Consider the following 23,734-nt stretch of genomic DNA (forward strand, 5'->3'; position numbering starts at 1 on the left):
AAAAAGCCTCAAGTCAAGAAAATCCCCTGGACCCGATAAAATAACAAATGAAATGATTCAGGGACTAGGACCACAGGCCCAAAACTGTATACTTAACTTTATCAACCATACATGGAAAACTAGAGACATACCACAGGAATGGAGAACCGCAAACATAATACCCATTTTAAAGAAAAAATAAACCACCTGGAGACCCAAAAAGTTATAGACCAATATCTCTAACATCCAACATTGGCAAAATGGCAGAAAAAATGATCAATAACCGACTTTATTGGTGGCTAGAAAGTACTTGCTCACTCCACAATGCACAAGCTGGCTTCAGGAAAGCAAGTAGAACAGAAGACCACCTTTTTCGTTTTATCCAGGACACAGTAGAAGGGTTTCATGAAAACAAGCACACTACAGCAGTATTTATAGATTTGCAGCAAGCCTATGATAGAGTGTGGAGAAAAGGTCTATTTTTGAAGATGAAAAAAATGGGCATCCATGGGAAAATGTACAGCTGGATCAGGGCATTCTTAAAAAAACAGAACCATCCAAACCTGATTCAAAGGTGCCATCTCTAGTAAAAAAAGTTTGGAAGAAGGACTACCACAAGGTTCAGCCCTTAGCTGCACTCTCTTTCTAATCTTCATGAATGACCTCCCGGACCTCATTTCGGCCAATAAGGCACTTTATGCAGACAACCTTTTAATTTGGACTACAGAGAAATATCCAGTGCTGACTAGATCCAAACTAAATAGAGCCCTCACAACTATCTCCACATATTCAAAATTATGGAAAATGGAAATAAACAAAGAAAAGTCAGTTTATTCAATCTTTAGCCACAGCAACAAAACAGCAAAAAGAAACTACATCCTAAAAATAGACTCTCAGCCAATAAATAAAGAAGAAAATCCAACATATCTTGGTGTAAAACTAGACCAAAGACTGTCTCTAAAACACTTTATGGCAGATTTAAAAGAAAAGGCATCACAAAGATTAAACATAATAAAACACCTAGCAGGAACATCCTGGGGAGCTGAAAAGAAAACCTTAAGACAGTTATACACTGGATATGTCAGATCTGTAATGGATAACTGTCTCTCCATACAAGTAGCTGCCAACAAAACCTATCAATCATCATTAGATACAATCCAAAACCAAGCCTTGCGGTTAATTAGTGGAGGTATGAGAACTACTCCCACAGCAGCCTGTGAAATAGACTCCAATATTGAACCTCTTAAGTTAAGGCGCAACAGAGCAGCATTAGAAGCTATTGAGAGATACAGAAGGTTGGAGGACGATCATCCAAATAAATTACTAACACAGAGAAATAGGAAAAACAACCAGAAAAAGCAAAGGACTTTGATCCAACTTACTGACGAACTAGCCCTAAAACACCACCTACCCAATAACAGAGAAAAAATTACCAGGTTTTCAAACATTACACCCGGACTAAACTACAAACAACCAACCATCAAAACACATTTACTAAATAACACCTTAACAAAAGAATCAAATCAACTGGAGCTCAAAGTAGGCACGCTTGAAACAATCGAAAGCTATCAAAAAACAGCTATCCATATTTATACAGACGGATCGGCTTTCAAAGCTACCATCAATGCTGGTCTTGGTGCCTTCCTGGTCTTCCCTAAAAATAAACACTTTGAGAAAAGCGCACCCTGTGGTGATTACTGCTCAAACTTCCAAGCCGAAATTGAGGCAATTACCATAGCACTCCAGACAGTGGAAAACAAATTATATGAAGGAGTGCAACCACCATCAGATATTGTTGTCTTTACAGACTCCCAATCTACTCTGCAAGCACTTAACAGCAGCACCTCAAACAGCCCAAGAGAGTTGACAACACTCATTGTGATAATCCACCAGATGATATCAAAATTAAATATCAATATTACACTACAGTGGATCCCTGGACACATTAGCATCATGGGAAATGAAAAGGCAGATAAGCTATCAAAGGCAGGTTCATCTATGGAACAACCAGATAGACCTGTTAACTACCTCACCCTAAGGTCAATGTTAGTCAACAATCACAAAGAGGAGTGGCTCAACCAATGGGCATCAGGAAACACAGGCAGAGCCATGTACAGAGAAATGACTACGCCTAACAAACTGGACAGTATTAACTTCCTCCCCCGCAAAGAACAATCTACAATCTTCCAACTAAGAACAGGACACACACCACTATTAAATTACCACCTGAACAAAATAAACTCCACACAACTACCCCTTTGCAGACATTGCGCCCACCCCTTTGAAACCGTAAATCATATCCTCCTTGAATGCCCCTCCCTAATCCACCTTAGGCAGACCCTACTTCCACTACAGCCCAACATAACCAACACCCTGTACGGCAGTGCTGAACAGCTGAAGAAAACAGCACACTTTTTTTCCTTGGCACAGTCTGCAAAAGAGCTCACAGCTCAGCAGCAATAAAGCTGGCTAGAAGAAGAAGAAGTACTACTTGTAGTAATACTAAAACTAAAAGAATTTGATAAATAGATCTAGATTCTAGATTCAAAATTTCAATCTAGATAATAAGATATACTTTGTGAGGTTGGAGTTAGATTCATATAATATATAAATATATACTCATACGGCATAGTCATACTCATGATACTCAGGATACTGGTAGTGGTAACTGGTTCTACTTTTCTAGATTAGATCTATAATATATATATATATATATAAATATTGATACCAAATATAGACTCTCTAGTTCTATTAGTAGATCTAGTAATTCTAGTAGTTAGTATAGTAGTAGTAGTAGACCTATCTATCATAATCTATGGCTATAAAAAAAAATAGCCTATATACTAGTAAATACTACTATTAGTAGCAATTACTTATTACTAGGACTAGAGACAGAGACACTAGACTTAGCTGAGACTAGACTAGATCTAATCAAATCTAATCAAGATCTATATAAAAGTATAGATCTAGATATAATAATAATAGTATAGTAACAGTATAGTTACTAGATCTAGGTAACTAGTAGATCTAGTAATAGTATAAGTATAGATTATAATAATTAAAGTCATTATAATTAATACTAATAGATCATGTAGTCAATAATAAATATAGAATAGATAAAAATTAATTAAGTCTAGATCTAGATGTAGTTGTAGTACTAGTACATACCATTAGATAACAAGTCTAGGAATAAGCTGACACATTGAAAGGTACTCCACTTTGTTGGCATCAGCAAGATCTAGATATTCTAGGTCTAATTAGTAATAATTAGTCTAGATGTCTAGTTCAGTAGTTGAAATCTTCGCGCATCAGCGCAAGAAAAGAAAAAGTTAAATATCGTGGTAAGATTAATCCATTTCCGGCATGGATGCACTGATCTATATAGTTCTATATGATTGAAACAACTTTTTGTTTTTGGTTTTGTTCTTTTTGTTTTTGTTAGTTTGTTGTTGTTTTTTTTTTTTTTGTTTGTTTTTTGTATTAATTTTTTTTTTAAATTTTTATTAAAATTTTAAAAAGTTTTTTTTGCTTTCGCGGGAGGAATGCGTATTTCCTTTTCAACCGAACTCGCGTGTCCATTTGCGTAAAAAAAATACGCAAGATACTTGTAGGCATCTCTGTGAAGATATAATTTTTTTTTTTCAATTTTGTATACCAAAAATTAGGTGATGCTTTCATTATCTGCTGGTGTGTGAGCATTTTAAATTACACAGACTAAGATTTATAAAAAAAAAATTAAAATCTAATTCTTAATCAGTAAAAAACAAAATACAAAAGAAAACTTCGGTGTATTCATAAAGTTGTTTCTGCCTTTTTTCAGAAGCTAAATCGTACTATAGAATTTTATAGGGCCTATTGATATTTTAATATATAACTATTAAATTTTTGACATCATTATTCTCATATTGTGTGTTGCTATGTCTCGCCTAGATTGTAATTTGGTTCTAGATGACAATTTCACTTTTTGTGAATCGTGTGAAATTGGGAGGGGAGGGGGGAGATTCATTACTAGTAGAAGAGGAAAAGAAACTAATTATTCAAACAATGTAAACTTATCGCGAATACCGAATAATTGTAAACAGCTGTATATGGGACGGGAGGCGAAGGAGGTGGAACTACACATTAATTCGGTGACGGGTGCAGATTTAGCCAAGCTATGGTAGGCCATTTAAAACAGAAAACTATGCCAAAAAGAAGAACTAGAATCTATTCAAGTTCTAAGATGATACAGGGTGAGTAGGGGAAGGGGGAGGGGTAGACCTACAGAATAAATATGTAAGGCTTTCAAACTTTCAACTTTCAACGGAAAAGTCAGGAAATACACGATATAACAAAAGTATGATCTGTGATGTAATGGAATTAGCAATGTAATGGAAGTAGTCATGTAATTAATGTAGTGACGAAATGGAATTAGCAATGTAATGGAAGTAGTTATGTTATGAATGTAGTGATGTAATGGAATTAACAATGTAATGGAAGTAGTTATGTAATTAATGTAGTGATGTAATGGAATTAGCAATGTAATGGAAGTAGTCATGTAATTAATGTAGTGATGTAATGGAATTAGCAATGTAATGGAAGTAGTCATGTAATGAATGTAGTGATGTAATGAAAATGATGATGTAATGGATGTAGTTTTACAATAATATTAGTTATGTAATGGAAGTAGTTATGTAATGGAGGTAGTGATGTAATAGGAGTAGTGATGTCAGTGACGTAATTATGTAATGGGAGTACTTATGTAATGGAAGTACTTATGTAATGGGAGTACTTATGTAATGGGAGTACTTATGTAATGGAAGTACTTATGTAATGGAAGTACTTATGTAATGGAGGTAGTGATGTAATAGGAGTAGTGATGTCAGTGACGTAATTATGTAATGTGAGTACTAATGTAATGGAAGTACTTATGTAATGGAAGTACTTATGTAATGGAAGTATTGTTGTAATGCAAGTATTTAGAAAATGATGTTCGTTAAATAATGAGAATGAGGATAAAATTAAAAAGTCGTCTACTGAGAGTTTAGGCACCTGTTGTGCTCCTACACTTTTTCAAAAGCTTTTTTAAAAAAATACTTAGTAAAAATAATAATGTTTATATCTAAAAGCATGCCATTTTTTTACATGAAAGAAATAGAGAACTAGCAAATTTTTTGCCATTTTCCTTCTTTAAAAAAATAAATATACAAATATTCGTAAAAAAAAAAAAATATTTTTGAGTTTATGGAGGGTAAGGCCCTGGGTTGACGCACTGCTGTAAATACGGAGCTGCATTTTTATATTACGAACACGCTACAAGCGGACACTTCTTAACCACGTCAGAATTGCCAACCGTAAGATTTAAAGTAGGTCTATAGTCGTACTAATGCGAACAAAAAATATGAAAGAAATGTTAACAACTTAAAGTTTCTGACCCGTCGAAATTGATATGTTTGAATCTCTATTGTGGGGGTCCCTTTTGCTCTTGCGGAGTCCCCGGGTCAGTAGCCCCGCCTGCCATCTCTGAAATCCGCCAATGTGCATTGGAGAGCTTATATCCTTGCCACTTCCGGTCATAACAACTTTACAGAATCGGTAGGAGGAGTTCGTTAGCCTTGTCTGGCTAGGTAAAAGAAAATTGAACCTTTGCGGCTATATCCAAACATGGGAAAGGATTTGTGAGTCAACCCTAAAAAAAAATAGGAGCTGATTACCCTTAGGCAGCATGCAGCATACAGTTCAACATTCTGGCAGAATGTGCGACTCCCCTTATCCCATATTGTATCGGCACTTGATGTTATTAGACACATCAGCTACGTGGAGAGGGGGGGGGGCTGTTATGTGGGCGACATCGCTCCGAGTATAGCCAATGCCCAGGCTTTCATTTTATTATTTCTGACAGATGATCCACAGTCCCTTTGCGACTGAAGGAGGCTATAATGTTTAGAGTACTGTATTAATATGTTATTGGGAAAAAAAGATACAAGAAAAAAAAACAGCAAGAAAATGAATGATAGGGGCCTATCAAATCATTTGTATAATATTTTTTAGTTGAAAGCAGGTGTCTAAGCTTATTGACTTGGCGAGCTACACAAAATGTTAGAATCTCAAGGCGCGGGCCGCACAAAATTCCTTACACAATCTGAAATAATGAGGTTATTATGTAGAGCCTCCCCTTTATCACTCAGCGTATAAGACAATGTATTATGTATACAAGTAGGATAGTATATGTATGCATTTGAGATTTTTAAATATAGTACTCTGTTTTCTTATATTAATCAGACTGTCTTTTTAGTGATTATTCTAAAATAAAACACATTAAAATTGAAGTTAGCCTACATATATTTTTAAACAGTAGTTTGATTTTTTCTTTTTTTTTTCGGGGGACGGGGGGGGGGGGAGTCAGGCGTGACCTCCGTGACTGTCGAAGGCGCCTGGTCAGGAGTCAGCTGACCCGTGACGACTATTAATGGGTCGCAAAATTTGGTTATTAGGAGAATTGCGTTTTAAGACGTTTGACGAATAATAGCCTATATTGCATATTGCTGTATATTGTCTGTCCACTTGCTAAGGTTGCAGAAGGGAAAATACAGTATGTATTAATTAGACCATAGCCAGTGGCAGTCTGTCATGGAAAAATAAATGTATGAAGTCATTATGAACATTAGTCCGTCTATCTCTGTCAGTTTTTCCTATGTTCGTGTGTAAAAAAAAAAGAGGTAATCGCGGAACAGAAGGAAATAAAACTTGGGTGTAACTGTGTATGGAAATTAATGGGAAAATAATGGTAATAATTGTTTCGATAACTTGAATACCGCATATGAAATATTATATGCAAGGTTAAGACATTCTTGTTTTGTTCCCAGACCATGGAGCCTATCATCTATAACTCTAAAAATTTGATTGACCGAGCATTGTCTGGGAGAGATGCCATTCTTGAGATGTTCAACAAGTGTGCAGAGAAAGATGGCCAGACTTATTTGTCAGAAGCAAAGAATGTGTTTAAGAAAATGCAGGTTGGACATTTGAAATACCTTGTTTACTTTCCGTATATGTGCATTGTTTATTGTGTTTATTTTTGTTGTTGATTAATATATGGATGTGTTTTTATACTTGGGAACTTTTACTTTACTTGGTTCGCCCATTTTCTAGTGTAATTGTTATGATTCTGAATGCAAACAAATGAATGCTTTCCCCCCAACAGAATCCAATGCTCCTAGATCCTAAAGCAGATCGGAAAGAAGTCCGGCAATATTTGAATGACCTCTTAGAGCAAATGGAATCTGTGCAACAAAAGTCTAAGGCATTAAAAGATCGTCAAAAGGAGTTGAAGGTTCGTCTGAAGTTCTTTAAATGAGTGCAAAGTAGGTCATTTGTAAAGTAGTTCATGATGGTCGTAACAAGAGATGCGTGGATATCATATTTCTAGTGTGCACCCTCCCCTCAAGAACTAGGTCATGACACCATTGCACAATCAAATGCGTCTTTTGGGAATGGCAACATCCAATGTTCCTTTTTTTTGTTTGTTTTGTCAATTTTGCTCTTCATTTTTTTAAATTTCCATCCCGCCTCTTCGCTTGCACGCAAAAACTTAACAATCGTCTGCTAAAACTTCATTGATCGTGATGGCCAACATTTTTTTTTCTCTCCATTACTATATAATTTGTTTGTCCAGTAATTCGTTGTTCGTTTGCAGTCCATCAGTCTCTTCATTTATTTAATTAACCCACATAGCTAAAAAGATCATTTACGGTTTAGGTGGAGGTGATTAAACTGGACTATCTACATGAAGTCCAAACCGAACTTAAAATGAGAGATGTGATGTGGACATGTATCGATCAATGGGACAACATAGTACAAAGATGGACAGAGGTCAGAAAATTAAATATTTGTAGAAGATAAATACCCGTTTTGATGTTCACAAGTTTTGTTTTATTACAAAGATAGACCAACCTGTATGGTATGGCAGTAGCCAGGGTTAGGCCTATAACTCGGATCTATAGTGATAACTTTCCGAAGCGCTTATCATACGATTATTAGTCAGCTATCCCAACCAGGCAGTTAATTAATGCTGCTCTAAATCTGAAAAATGATTATATGATTATTATTATTATAGCTTTTACAAAGCGCTACTTTCATGTTTATAGCATGCTTATATACGTTATGGTCCAATCCCATTTGTGGACCAGTGGGGAGAGGGGGCATCTGTAGAAGGTTTTCCGTGCTGCCGTTAGGCGCTCAGTAAACACAACTCTGCTCGAGTCAAGTGTCGAACCTCGAGCCCATTCATAGGTAGCCAAGTTCGAGCGTACTTAGCCTCTCGACCACGCATCCCACATGATGTAGAGGCAGAGCTACAACAGCGCTAAGAGTCTGAGCCCCAAGATAGATCACATTGGAAAGATGTGCTAGAGAAGGTCAGGGCCGTCCATGAGCTGTAATGCCACTGGGATGGATGGCTGCCTGGTCGTGCGGTTTGCACGCTGGAATTTCGTTCGGATTTATCGACGGTCGAGGGTTCAAACCCTGCCCGCTCCCATCTCCCGTCGTCCTGCGGGAGGTTTGGACTAGGAAGTAAACTATCTTCAACTCTGAAGGAACATCCGAAACATGTAAAACATTTTACAAACAAACATGGATGAATTGATACAAGAGAACAATAGTTAACATTTACCTAAGACTTGTCTGCTAGTTTGTCTCTAATCTACATCTTAAGGTACACGATATAACAATTCTTGTCTGTTAAATGCGTTATTTTAAATTTTCTTTAAGGTCAAGCCTCTTTTCCCACATCGTCTGCACTTTGAATATCTTCAGGTTCTCGAGTTTTTACCCGCTCGAAGCTGGGACGAGTGTTTAGTATTGGTCATTGTCGAGACCAACTATACAATGCAGTGTTGTTCAAAAATAATTTATGCATATGAGCTAAAAAAAAAAAAGATCTACTTCTTAAAAGATTAACCGGAGAGGAAAATGAAACAAAAAGTTTCGCAACGTTTTTGAGAGCCGTAGCGCTAAACTAGATGTAGATCTATTATATATCGATCTATATGCTAATCGTGCTATTTCAGGCTATGTAAAACACGCCAAAGTATGTGTCATTGTCTGCAGCTGATACACTTTGACTTTGCTAATTTTTAGCGGTCCCCGAAAGGGGAAAAGACGCTATTAGTTTTGTGTGGAATGTCTGTCCGTCCGTCACGTTTAGATCTAGAAAAGATAGAGAAAATCCGACATCATAATATTTTAGACCATTCAAAGTTCTGGTGCAACGGCTACTTTTTTCTTTTCTGAAAGCGAAAAATCTAATTTTTTTAAATCACTGATGCAACCAGTTATTTCATAAAAATGCACCACTTTTACAACTATTTACTATTAGGGGAAAATGACTATTTAACATATTTGTAACACATTGCCACAAACAGTATTAGATTTCTTGTCAATTTTTTTTTTTATATTTGTATTACTAAGTTAAGTAAGTTCTGTTATACTATTTACTACATTTAGAAAAACAAAGTTTACTTTTTTTTAAAGAGAAAAAATCTATAATTTGGGCATAATTTAAAACAACAATTAATAAATAGTTTTTCATATTATCGCGTGAACTGTAGCGCTGCTTAACAGCTATTAGACACTCCAACTAAAGGATAATTTTTTTTTAAGGAAATTTTTTTTTTTAAGAATAAGAGATTGACCTTTTACAAAACAATTATATATATGGCTGAGGGCTTTGCACTGGGGTTTTGTGCCTCCTCATGTGGCTGGTGAGACCTATGTGAGTCTGGAATGTTCGGCTGTACACTGGGCAGGTTATTCCAGCTGGAGCTAGTGTCATTGGCTTTGCTTTTCTTCTGTGGCGTTTTTCTTCTGCCCTCGTTGTTCTCTTTTCCTCAGCAACCTGTGCGCCAGTTTTCATAGCGCGACGCCTTGATGCTCTGTCATGTGCCTGCCACAGCGCCTCTATCTCCCATGTGGCTGGGTCTATGCTGAACGCCTTCAGAGAAGCTTTGAGGGTGTCCCTGTACTTGGGAGCGCTTTCCTTCCCTTAAGGACTTCAGTCAGTATCTGGTATTTTGTTTTTCCATTTGACATTCAGTATTTTTCGATAATGAAATCGACCTGCGCATCGCCAAGGCCAGACGGTCTAAAACAGACAAGGTATCACAACAAATACAAAGCTAGAGAGCTAGGGATCTATCGAGCTATCATCCTCACTACATTGCTCTATGCCTCAGAAACGTGGACAGTGTACAGAAAACATGCTAATAAGAAACTGAACCACTTCCACGTGACATGTCTAAGAAAAATATTGATATGTCTAAGAGCAATTAGACATTCATTATCAGTTCACAGCTAACTTCACATCCACTTTCACCTATCCATTGGTCTGCTGGACCGCTGGGGCACCACACAAGATCTGTCAACCTTCTTTCTCCATTTTTCTTTGTCATTTGTCTTTGATGTTCTTTCTGAAAATATTGAAACCTGCCTTTTTACCTGCCTGGGTGGACCACTTCGGGTGTCGATTTTGTGTTTCCACACAAACTGTCTTTGTAACCTTGTTTTTAAAAGTTGCCATGATAATGTTCTCTCATTCAGTATTTGATCATTTTAATAGATGTAGATCTAGCGACTAGCCGCGCTAGGTCTAGAACAAAAACAAAACCTTTACTTATGTGATACTCGATTTTATTTTTAATTTTGTAATAAATAATATTTGGCCTGCATCACAATCTGGCCGTATTTATTCTTCCTTGAAGTCTAATCTATATATATCTAGATCTATATATAGAATCTATGTCACAGATCGTAATATAAACAAGCATGGCGTCTGCTACACATGTTCAACAAGTGTGCAGTTCTAGCTACGTTATCAATGAATGTGAGTCGCGATAGCAATATATATCAATATTTATCAAAACAACACCGAAAGTCTTAGTAAAAAAATTACACCCTCACAAGACTAGATCTAATGATCTAATCAGCCTACTTTTACTAGACCTAGACTAGAACTAGAGCCTAGATGATGTAGATGAGATCTATTAACTAAGTATTAACCTATTACACTTACAGTGTTTACACTATTAGTAATTAGTATTAGTATAAATAGTATAATACTAGAATCTAGTATTGCCTATTGGTAATTAGATCTACTATTTTAGTATTTATTAATTATTAGTCTAGATTATAGAAATACATTTCAATGAATTTCGTTGTTACTGACTCAACACTGGACACTGATTGTAACATTTTGATGAATCTAATGACTCACTAATCATATGATATAACAGAATAACTATAATGATCTATAATAACCTAGAATAGAACTTTAGATGTAGTACAACTAGTACTATATCTACTACAAGACAATCTAACTAATAAACTAACCCTTTCATTTTCATGGCTCCTGGCCTATCAAACTTATAAAAATAATAATAATAATCTTTTGGAACCGTATTATACAGTTTTATACAGCCATATGACTCATATCATAACTCCAGGCACATCTAATACAGCCCTATCATGGCTCGAATTGCGGCCAATCTAGCTGTATTAGTGTTATTTAATTAATACAGCTCTATTTTCACTCCAGGCCTGTTTAACTAATACAGCACTTTTCATGGGATTATTTATATAATAATTTGGCTCCAGGCCTATCTACTTAAATTAAGTCTTAATACAACACTATTTCAGCTACATTCCTATCAAAGCTCCAGGTTTATCTGCTGGTCATATTTAAATCTCAAATTAGTTAAATATGGGAGAGCATCGGAATGGAGTAGCACAGTTATTTCTATATATATATATATATATCTTCCCTATAACATGCACATACGCCTACACAATAAACTGACTTTTGACCAGACTTTAGAAAACATTTTAAGTTTATTGATAACCTGTGGAGCAGCTGTTCAACTATTCAAAGTCACAAGGATATATATTAATGAGTGGTAGATGCTTTTTCTTTTTGGTTCTAATAAGAAGGTCACGGCAGTGTCTTTCATTTATCAGATGTCTTTGTAAAGATAATTCTGTTTAAACTGAAAATTAGGAAAGCTGTGTAAAAACAAAACCATTGTATTGATAATTAAAAAGATTTACTGCTACATATAGGAAACCCTACTATTGATCTAATAGGGTTTTCTATAAGCATGTTCATCTTAATGTGAAAAGGGTAATCTATAAAATGAATGTCTGCATTACTGTTAAGAATCTAAGCACTTCACCATTAGGTGCCCTGTCCCAATGTTTCCCTTGTTTATTTTAATAATAATAATTGTAAGCCCTAATATTTCTTACATTAAGTTTTTAGTGACATAATATATATATATATATCTAGGTTTAGCACCAAGTGCTTGCATTTATTGAAATCATTATATTAGACATGCATATTGCAAGTATTGCTGTAGTTTATAAGATTTTAAACAAAAAAAAAACAAGATTAAATAAAAAAAAAATATATATATATTTGCAATAAAACACTTTTAGAATTGTGTATTAATTATTCCTTTGGTTGTGTGTGCTACCAGGTTCCATTCATGAACTTGGAACCAGAGGAGGTGACCTCCACCACTATGAAATACCTGAAGACGGTTCAGATGCTAGAGAAAGGTCTACCACCCAATGATGTGGTCAGCATGTTGAAGAAGAAAGTTGAAGTTATGAAACAGAGAGTAGGTGTTTGTTTTCTGTTTATTAGAGGCGTAATTCCTCAATTAGGTTTGCTTCATTTAGATTTTTTAATTAACACATAAAATATTTTTGTCATGATACATTTAGATGTGAAGTTTTTAGCTATGTTACACTAGGTTTCGGGTATACTTTTGGATGTTTCCTTTGTTGTTATCACAATATAAATTGTTTTAGAGTGTGTCTCAGTAGCATTTCAGTAGGAAGTAAGGTTATTGTTGACAGCTTGAGATTTTCAATGGTTTCATTGTCATGGCATGTTATTGGGTTTGGTAGGCCTTGGTGGCACCCATCTCTTCTCCCAAAACCAATTATTTTTTGAGGCTTTCTCCAGACAATGGAAAGTATTACATGACTAATCCACTCATCCCTTGTTTAAGGTTGATGCTGGTTTTGATCTCCCCTTGGTATTTGATTTTCCTTTAGCCTGCCATATCTGGGGGGCACTCTTCTACTAGAAAAAAAATTTCATTAATGCCATATGAAGTTCGTAAATAGTTCAGAATACTTACACAATTCGGGAAAAGAGAGGTGCAGGAGGAAGCGTCTTAATATCTATTGCAGACATAATTAAATAATTACATTCTACCCATACCCATGTGTCAATCTAGTCATGTAGACCAATACCCATGTGTCAATCTAGTCATGTAGACCAATACCCATGTGTCAATCTAGTCATGTAGACCACTACCCATGTGTCAATCTAGTCATGTAGACCAATACCCATGTGTCAATCTAGTCATGTAGACCAAATCTGACCAATACCCATGTGTCAATCTAGTCATGTAGACCAATACCCATGTGTCAATCTAGTCATGTAGACCAATGCCCATGTGTCAATCTAGTCATGTAGACCAATACCCATGTGTCAATCTAGTCATGTAGACCTACATTTAGGAAGTTGTAGGACACATTCAAGCAGTCTTATAAATTTCACACATATTTGAGTTATTTAATTGGTCTATTAAAATTAAACATTGAAAATATAAAGTACAACAGTTGACTAAATGTGAATAGTTTAATATTAAGAAAGGGCGGAAGTTGATAGAACATATAGAATCAGAGAGTGATTGCAGGCTAGTGTAAGGTACAAAACAATAAAGTTCAATGAAATTTAAATGCAAATTCCTTTTTGATAAGACTTCCAAAATTTGAACAGCACAATTAAAATTTAAAGTTTTTTTTTCTTCTCATTATAAAAGTGGTGTGTTAACTAGACTGTTGGTAAAATGTACACTTCTTGAATTCATTTTATTCTTACTCTTGACAAATGGTCGAGCAAAAACTTTTGTTATTGCATGTACTCACAGCATCAGGTAGTAACTGACATGAGAAACCCACATCTTAAAAAACTTTTGTTATTGCATGTACTCACAGCATCAGGTAGTAACTGACATGAGAAACCCACATCTTAAAAAACTTTTGTTATTGCATGTACTCACAGCATCAGGTAGTAACTGACATGAGAAACCCACATCTTAAAAAACTTTTGTTATTGCATGTACTCACAGCTTCAGGTAATAACTGACATGAGAAACCCACATCTTAAAAAAGTTTTTGTTATTGCATGTACTCACAGCTTCAGGTAATAACTGACATGAGAAACCCACATCTTAAAAAAGTTTTTGTTATTGCATGTACTCACAGCTTCAGGTAATAACTGACATGAGAAACCCACATCTTAAAAAAGGCACTGGGACTTGATCCAGGAAGCATTGAATTATAAATTTATCAAAGATGAGCCTCTAACACTTGGCCTGTTGATTGAGATTGATGCATTTGACAAGTCTGAAGAAATGATGGAGATAGCTGGCATGGCGTCCTCACAGGCAGCTCTGGAAGCCATTCTTAAAAAAGTAATTTAACACTAGTATTATAGATCTACCATTTTTGGTCATTTTTATTTAGACAATTCATTATTAAGATGAAAATTATCTTAGATTTTTAAGTGTTTTACATTTAGTCTAAATTCTAATCATGATTGTTGACTACTTCATAATTCTTATAGTAGGCTAATGAATGCATCATGATACTATTTTTAAAGCACCTTTGACAACCTTATTTTAACCACCCTTATTGACTTTTTTAAAAACCAACTTTGGTGACTTCATATACACCTTTTGGAGACCTTACTTTAGCAAGCACACTCTATGTTAAAGTTAGTGACTATGGTATTGATTAGTGTCACATTATTGTTTTATAGCTATCGTGACATGCACTAGTCAGGAATCACGTAATACAATGATTTATAGTGTTTATTATTTTTCACGTGGTAAACAAGGGTCCACAGTTGAATGGTGGGTAATAAGTCTTGTTCTGAGAGTTGACCACATGGTCAGAAATCAGTAGACGCCATGGACATAGTAGAAGATAGATGTTATAAGTATTTGAGGAATTCTCTTGGACTACATTATCAGTTTATGTGAAATATTACATGTGATTTCTTGATGGCTGAAATTTCCAGTATATTATGAACTGTTGTTTTATTTTAATAAATGTATATCTGTTAAGTCGACTTGAATCAGTGAATTTTAATACATGTTGTGTTGTGCTAATTTAAGTAGACATACCCGACGACATGTAGAATAATACATTGAAAAAGATAAATTTACAATAAGTAATTCATTGTTTTGGTAAATTCCACTGAAAACAATAGGAAACTTATGTCTCAATATCTTGCTCAGGTGGTGGATGCCTGGAAGCATGTGGAGTTCCCTGTACTGCCTTACAAAGATCAGAAAGATGTCTATATAATTGGGAGCACAGATGAGATTCAACAACTGTTAGATGATAGTAACATTAACATCCAGACCATTCAGTCATCAAGACATGTAGGTCCCATTAAAACCAAAGTGGAAGAATGGGCAGCTAGTCTCAGTTTATTTAATAAGACTTTGGTAAGTAGTTAGAAGTTTAGAATGTACACTTTGGTTTCTTATAGTTATAATGTTTTTTGTTTGGTGTAATGCACAAATTGTAAGACAAATTTCCTTACGGATAATAAAGATTATTATTATTATTATTCATAATGAATTATTAAAAGTTTAGAAAGTCTTTCACTTTGTTGTTTCTCCCAAGGGTTAAATATGTTAAATATATATTTTATCAAGTTTCCTGCCCTGTATTAACCATGTTTGTTGCCTCTGTATATTTTTGGTTTTCCAGTTGATATTCAGAGGCCATGGTGGCTGATTGGTGAAACACTTGGCTTCTAAACCAAGAGGTCTCTGGTTCAAATCTTGGTGAAGACTGGGAATTTGAATTATGTATGATGCACCAGAGTCCACCCAACTCTAACTCATTCGTTGAGAAATGTAAAGAGAGTTGTTTGTTGTGCTGGTGACATGACACCCTCATTAAGTACTGAACAGAGAAACTGATGAGCTTTATATCATCTGCTCTATAGATTGCAAGATCTGAAAGATCAATGTGTACACTTCCGTTAATCTAACTCAATGTTTTCCAAACTTTTTCATAAATGGACACTTTTACATTCTGAGTATTTAGAGGAACACTTTGCTTATTTTTTAAGAGAGGCTAGAGTTAGGCCTACTAGTTAATTATTCCAGTAGTTCATGGACCACCTATTCAGACCTCGTAGAACACAGTTGGGAAACACTGATATAACTCATCAATCCCGTCCTTTTTTTTTGAATTGCTTTCCAACTATGTTATTGTTATTTTTATACCTTCTTACATACAATTTATATCCTGTTTATTTTCTTTAAAATATTAAGGTCCTATTTTTTTTCAATTGCTTTTCGTCTATTTCAACACCTCTTATCTCCGTTAGAGAGGCGTGTGCTGACGTGTGGGCAGCCCAGCACTCGCAAATTTACCGCCCAGGCTTTCCCCCAGCTATGGAGAGGTCACTCCATCTCTGACAGTAATGTCTTTGAAAAATCAAGGATTGGCCTCTTTAGTCACACAAGAAGTTGCAAATGGAAAAGATCGTTTCTCGAGACGTAAAATGCCACAGACCTCCATTACAGTTTAAATCCATTTATCTGACTTTTATTCTATCAAACTTTTTGCTACCCCATTTTATCCTAATTCATTATACTACTATCCTAGATCCTTGTTCCATGGATTGCAGTTTCTTTCCCCTGTCTATAATTGTGCCATCTCATTATGAAATAGATTTATTTTCCAGGAATCATGGATCAACTGTCAGAGGACATGGCTATATTTAGAATCAATTTTTAGTGCCCCTGATATTCAGAGGCCAAACTGTTTGTTGAAGTTGACAGATCTTACAAGGAAATCATGAGGAGAGTAAAGAAAACTCCTCTAGCTATACGTAATGGAACACAGCCAGGTTTGTTTTCAGTTCAATTTGTACTTCTTAGCCCTACACAATAAATATTTATTTCATTGATATAATCAAAGCTATGGTAATATTTACATTGTATATATATATTACTGATTATGATTATGGCTCTTAATCTTCAAGTTCATTAGTGTAGTGCAACCATTTAAATTGTAGAGCAAGTATCAAAATGTAGGAACAGGGTTTGAGAAATGTTTGTTTGTCTGTTGTCTGATTCTATTGAAGGTGTCAAAATGTCATTAAATTTTTTATTTTTTTTTCTATTTCAGTAACTTTAGGAAGTATTTGAACAAAACATAAACAAATATTTAAATGAAACATTTCTACATTAAAAGTAATGAAATCTTTACAGGTCTCTGGGAAACATTTGAATATAACAATGAATTATTGGATACAATTCTGAAATGTCTTGAAGCCTACCTGGAAACAAAGCGTGTTACATTTCCAAGGCAAGATTTAAGCTTAGCTATAGACAGAAATTATTGTTAAGCTTTAGGTTAGATTACATGCACTAATAGAATCAATGACTTGGTTAATGCTCTAATTAACATAACCTAACGCTAACATGAATGATTAAGTTAACACATAGGTACAAACAGTACACTAAAATCTTTATTTAAAGAAATGTCTCTTCTTTATGTCAAGAAATTTTCTTAAAAAAAACAATTACTTAGCTTAAGATTTATTTTAGAGTATTCACAAGCAATTTAAATTTTGAATCTTTTTTCCCAAATAGAATGCTTCCTTTGCTTTATAATTTAAATAATTTTTTGGTCCAATTTTCTCATTTAAACAAACTTTTTAAAATGCAGAATATAAAAAACAACTTTGGGAGCTTTGAGTTACCTATAGATGTAATAGCTAAGAAAGTGAGCTAGTATTTTTTTAGAAGAGATTAGATTGTATTTTTGTCCAAATAATATTTGTAGACGGCATAAATTTCTGTCTCTTCTAAGGTTCTACTTTCTCTCCAATGATGAACTACTTGAAATACTTGCACAGACTCGAAACCCATTGGCTGTGCAACCACATTTACGTAAATGTTTTGATGCTATACACAGACTAGAGTTTGCTGTGGTTGAGGGACTTCCACCTGGTATATTTATAGTAGCTTAATAGTGTCTTGATATTTTCTAACTCAAAACTTGAAAAAATACAAGTAATTTATTAAATTTATTTTTTAACTACAGAGGAAGAGATTCAATTTACAAATGACATATTAAGCATGATATCACCAGAAGGAGAGAAAATTGGATTGGGCAAAGTAAGTAGTTTCTTTTTTTTTTTTTGTTTAGGATTTTATGGCTTAGGAATTACACATACTTTTTATTAAAACATAGATCTGTTACAGAAACTGATTAGCTTTATATTTAATAATGTGGCCAAAGACAGGTGCAGAAGACAAAAAGAAAACTTAAATAAACCCATGCTTTGTCTGCATTAGATTTGGCAAAATATGCAGGTCAATATTGGGTTTGCATAGTCATGTGAACCACTGTGTTCACCCTGAATCTTCAGAATCAAAGACATTGCCATTAAATACATTTTATTATGGACTCTGTGAAGAACTACCTAAACAAAAAATTGAGAGTTATGTTTTGTCATTGTAAAATCTAATGTGATTGTGACCTTAAACATTATATTTTCTTTCTACTAAATGCAACTATAAGCCTACTAATATTGGTATTAGGGACAATAACAATGAGAATAAATTGGGGTTGTGGCTTCAAAATCAAACTTTGTCAATGACTCAACAAAGCAGAGTCTAACGTAAAGAAGAAATGTTTACCCTAAATTATGAAAATAGTCTACATTATGGATAAAAAAAATTTTTTTACCTACAATTCTTTTTTTTTATAGGGCTTGAAGGCAAGAGGTAATGTCGAAGATTGGCTCGGAAAAGTGGAAGAAGCCATGTTTGCCAGCATACGACGATTGTGCAAAAAGTCAATCAAAGACAATGAGACAATGTCATTTCTTTCTTGAATTATGTCTAATGCTTCACAAGTAAGTAAATAACTTTTGTACGTCATTTTATTTCGTGTTAGCTTGAGAAAAAGTATTAGAATTTCTCCATTCAATTAGTTTGACTGCAGAAATGATTTTCAATTTGTTTGACTGCAGAAATGATGGGTACTGTTACTATTCTTTTGAAAAGTTATTTATTATGTCTATATGATAGAATGGCTTTTTTTAATCTACGCTATATTTGGTAAATAAAAATATGATATTTTTTAGGTTTCACAGCTTTGTTTATCAAGAGAAGTTCAGCATTTTTTTACCTTGACAGTTAGTTACACTACCATTAAAGACAAGGTTGTTCTGTCATCAGGATAGTACCATGTTGGAACCCTGCAAGTAGTCATCCCCTGCCATGCTGCAGGAGTTTAAGTTTAGGCTTTAACTAATAATCTTCATTTTGGAAGAAATGACTGATGCGTTTAAAACAAATCAAAAGCAGTTGGACAAAATTGGTGTGATGTTTGGCTGAGAGGCCAAAACCACTGAGCTATGGCTTGGCCACCAATCAATGGGGACTCAAGTTTGAATCTGGACTTAAGCAGAGCTATGTTTGCTGAGTGCATAAAAGCAGGAGGGAAACTTGTTTCTATGCCCCCCCCCCCCTCCACTGGTCCACAAAAGAGATTGGACCATAGTACATTGAGCATGCAATAAACATGAAAGCAATAACAAAAAGTATTGATTCTCAGAAAAATCTTTGACATAAAGGACAAATTATAAACTAGGAGGGCTAATTATAAATTAATAGGACACTAGATGTTGGTACATTAAATAATAGAGTACAAAGACACAAATTAACTATTTGGACAAATAATCGACTGTTAGAACAAATTTAATTTGTGAAATTATAAACAAGTAGAAGAATATAGGTACTAGCAATTCAAATTATAGAAAAGCAGAATAAATGTTTCATTATTTGGACAAGCTATTAGGTGACTGGGCTAAGTTATAAGTTATTAGGACAAGCTAGTAGGTGACTGGGCTAAGTTATAAGTTATTAGGACAAGCTATTAGATGACTGGGCTAAGTTATAAGTTATTAGGACGAGCTATTAGGTGACTGTGCTAAGTTATAAGTTATTAGGACAAGCTATTAGGGGACTGGGCTAAGTTATAAGACTGTCAAGAAAAGAACAAACAAAGACAAGTAAGATAATTAATCTCATATTGACCTCAGACTTTTGTATATAACAGAGCTAACCCATTTTAGTATTGCTCTTAATTGAATATCAAATTTGTATTTAGGTTGTTCTAACTATATGTCAAATGATGTGGACCCGTGATGTCACAGCTATTCTTAGAGACTCTCGAACAGTTATCAGGGGAATGAGGGACTTTGAACAAAGAAGCTTTACAGTAAAAAATTGTTATTTGATTTTATATTTCACAAAACTTATCTTTTCTACCATTATGTATCAGCACTTAAAATGTATCAGTAATTTAAAAGTGACTTTCTATCAACAGGAGTTAAATCTTCTAGCTGGGGCAGTGAGAGGAGAACTTCCTAAACTGGCACGAGCTACACTCTGCGCTCTTATTACAATCAATGTTCATGCACGGGACATAATTTCAGAAATGGTGAAAAAACAGGTCAGACATTTTAGACAGTAAACTTTATAATCTTCCTAATATAATTAAATTCCATTTGATGGCTTAATCACATTGTTTGACATCATTCATAAATGCATATTGCTTCATTCAACAAAGACCAAGAACTATTCTTAAAAGATGACTGGTGAAATGTGCATTAATGGGCTGCTTTACATGCAGCCCTGAGATTACCAAAAGCTTTAAAATCTTGTTAAAAATAGTATGCCTGTGAATAAATCAAAGCTTTACAAATTTAATCAGTCAAATGGAATCAGTCAAATGGAATTTTGAAATGGTAATCCATTGTAAAAATGACAAAATCATGAATGTCCCAAATGTGGTTAATTATAATTATAATAATAATAATAATAATCTTTATTATCCGTATGGAAATTTGTCTTACAATTTGTGCATTACACCAAACAAAAAACATTATAACTATAAGAAACCAAAATGTACATTCACACCAGACTCACTCAAAATACACATACAATATACCAGATTGTTCTTATTTAATGATTTGATTGCCAGCACTCAAGACTTAATAGTAAAAAAAAACAACATCATTTAAATAAATACAAGATCTTCTTTTTAAAAAGATAGAAAAGAAAAATCATAAGTTACAGTTTCATTCTTTCTCTTTTACAAACTGTGTTTTGGGGACAAAAAATTGTTTTTAAAAAGAAAGAATAGTTTTGGTTATGGTGTAACTATAGGACTCATTTTAGTCTTTTTAGGTCCATGTCATTATCATCTGAATGTAAATAAAAAATCTTTCTGGGTTCAGTATAATGCTAGGAACAAAAAACGAAAATATTTTTCTCTCTGTATGTGAATAGAAACATTGCTTGTGCATTGGAAACATTTACAACCTACAGGAGATATATCTTATAAATATGTCTAGTTGTAAGTTGTAGCTGCTGGCAGCTTTAAATCTCTTTAGCCAAGTTTTTTTGGTGTGGCATTTCTTTTGATCTACTAAGTCTTTGCGAATTCAGTCTGTGTCTTATTCCATTTCAATCTCCTTGGGATTCTTTCATTTGTTTGTTAAATGAGGAAACTACAAAACTTGTGTTAACAGGTATCAGAACTTTTAAGTTTTGACTGGCAAAAACAACTCATATATTATTGGAATATAGCAGTGGACAAGTGTGTTGTCTGCATGTCAATAGCTGTCTACACCTATGGCTATGAGTACCTTGGAGCCTGTCCTAGACTAGTGATTACACCTCTGACTGTAAGTTTATTGATATGGGTATCGTTGGACTATTTATATTTTTCCAAGTGACAGGCATATTGGTTTGATCAATTGATAGGATAAAACATTTGAATTAATGTCAGGATAAAACATTTGAATAATATGACATGACCTGACTAATTTTCAGAACATGCCTAGCTGACTATTTGAGGATTCAAGTGGACATTTCTATTGAATTAAAAAGATAAAATATTTGAATAGCTAAGTTGACATATCTATTACATCAATGATTATTAACTGGGCAAACACGTTTAACAAATTTACTGAACACAACAGAATTAATTGCTAATAAATTTTTTAGTTTTAAACTTAATAGCAATGCTTTTAGTTTAAAAAAAAAACAACTACCACTTTTGTGTAGATCCCTACTTTTAAATTGTAAATTCTCAGTTGCTTAACTAGCCTGAAGATTTTATGATTAACATATTAGTACCTTATTCATTAGTAATCTCGTAGAATGGGAGCTCAAAGTCTGCAAGTGATGCCAGATGTTACTTTTTGACAAATAGTTACAATCACAATCATTGAGACATTGACAAAATTCTTTCTCCCTCCTAGAAGGATAAGTATCATCTTTCTAGTTAATGCATTAAAACAGCAACCATCTCTATCATTAGTTTTCTATTCATGCCACATTGCTCATTCATAGGACAGATGCTATCTCTGCCTTATGGGAGCCCTACAACTTGATCTAGGTGGAGCACCTGCAGGTCCAGCTGGTACTGGAAAGACTGAAACAACTAAAGATTTGGCTAAAGCTATATGGTGTGTAGTGTTTAATTGTTCAGACAGCTTGGATTATAAGGTGATTAGGACCTTAAATATAATTATGTTTCTTTTATAAAGACTTTATTTGAATTAGTGAATATTGAATATTTAGTTCAAACTGTTCATTGACTTATTATTATTATTATAGCTTTTATATAGCGCTACTTTCATGCTTATAGCATGCTCAGAGCGCTTTTGGTCCAATCTCATTTGTGGGGGGAGGGGGTATCTAGGAGTTGGTTTTCCGTGCTGCCTTTAGGCAGAGACACCATGGCTGAGGGGCAGACAAACCATAGCTAAATGGTATAAAGAGGCTTACTTTCATTGAAAAACACCATGGCTAATGGCTTACATATTGTTGTGACTGATGAGACTGGGTGACATAAACACTACAGAACTGAATGACATAAGACTCCACAAGGCTCAGTGACTTAGATAATTATATTAACACAATATATTTTAAGATTCTATACCAGAAATAAATTAATCCTCTCTTGATTTATATTTTTTTTTTTGTGTGTGTTTTTATTGGCGATGCTCTAGTGTTCTAAACTTCATGTAATCCTTAATATGCTATTGGAAGGGAAGGCTGCTTCCATTTTCATTAGACTAGGCTCACAAGTCTGATAAAACTAAAACTCACCCCAAAAAGATGCAAGTCTACAATACATGCGTTCTGAGTACAAAACATGGTCAATGTATGTGAAACAAGCCCCCACCTCTGCCAAGTGGATGTGATCAAAAGGAAAAAAAACCTTTGTGGTGATCCCTACTTTTAAATAGAAAATAGTTGCTTAACTATCTTGATGATAAAGGTGTGATCATCATGTACAAATGAAGTTTTCAGAATGCATCAAATCATATTGTTGTAAACCTGGTGGTGACACAGTTGGGGGTAGTGCTGTGTGTTTTAAGCCTACTCAAATCGCCACAGTCCAGCGCAGGATGAGCGGTCAACTGTGACCAGTGACAGTACACGCCAGTTCGGCAATGACCTGTGTGTAAATATTACGCATGCAAGTCATGGCGATTGTGATCATTCTGAGTGGCCAAGAACGTTCCATCCCATTCTAGAAGGCCAGTAGAGACTATATAAGAGCGAGTGTGTTAGAAAGACTG

The 23,734-nt window shown here is 34.5% G+C and overlaps 1 pseudogene; it reads left to right on the forward strand.

Annotated features, from left to right (window-relative positions):
* The first annotated feature begins 7,058 nt into the window (after nucleotides 1–7,058).
* Nucleotides 7,059–23,734, forward strand: part of LOC129923309 (dynein axonemal heavy chain 6-like) — a 95,113-nt pseudogene continuing 78,437 nt past the window's right edge.

This window comes from Biomphalaria glabrata, chromosome 16, assembly GCF_947242115.1.
Source record: "Biomphalaria glabrata chromosome 16, xgBioGlab47.1, whole genome shotgun sequence".
NCBI classification, from domain to species: Eukaryota; Metazoa; Mollusca; class Gastropoda; family Planorbidae; genus Biomphalaria; species Biomphalaria glabrata.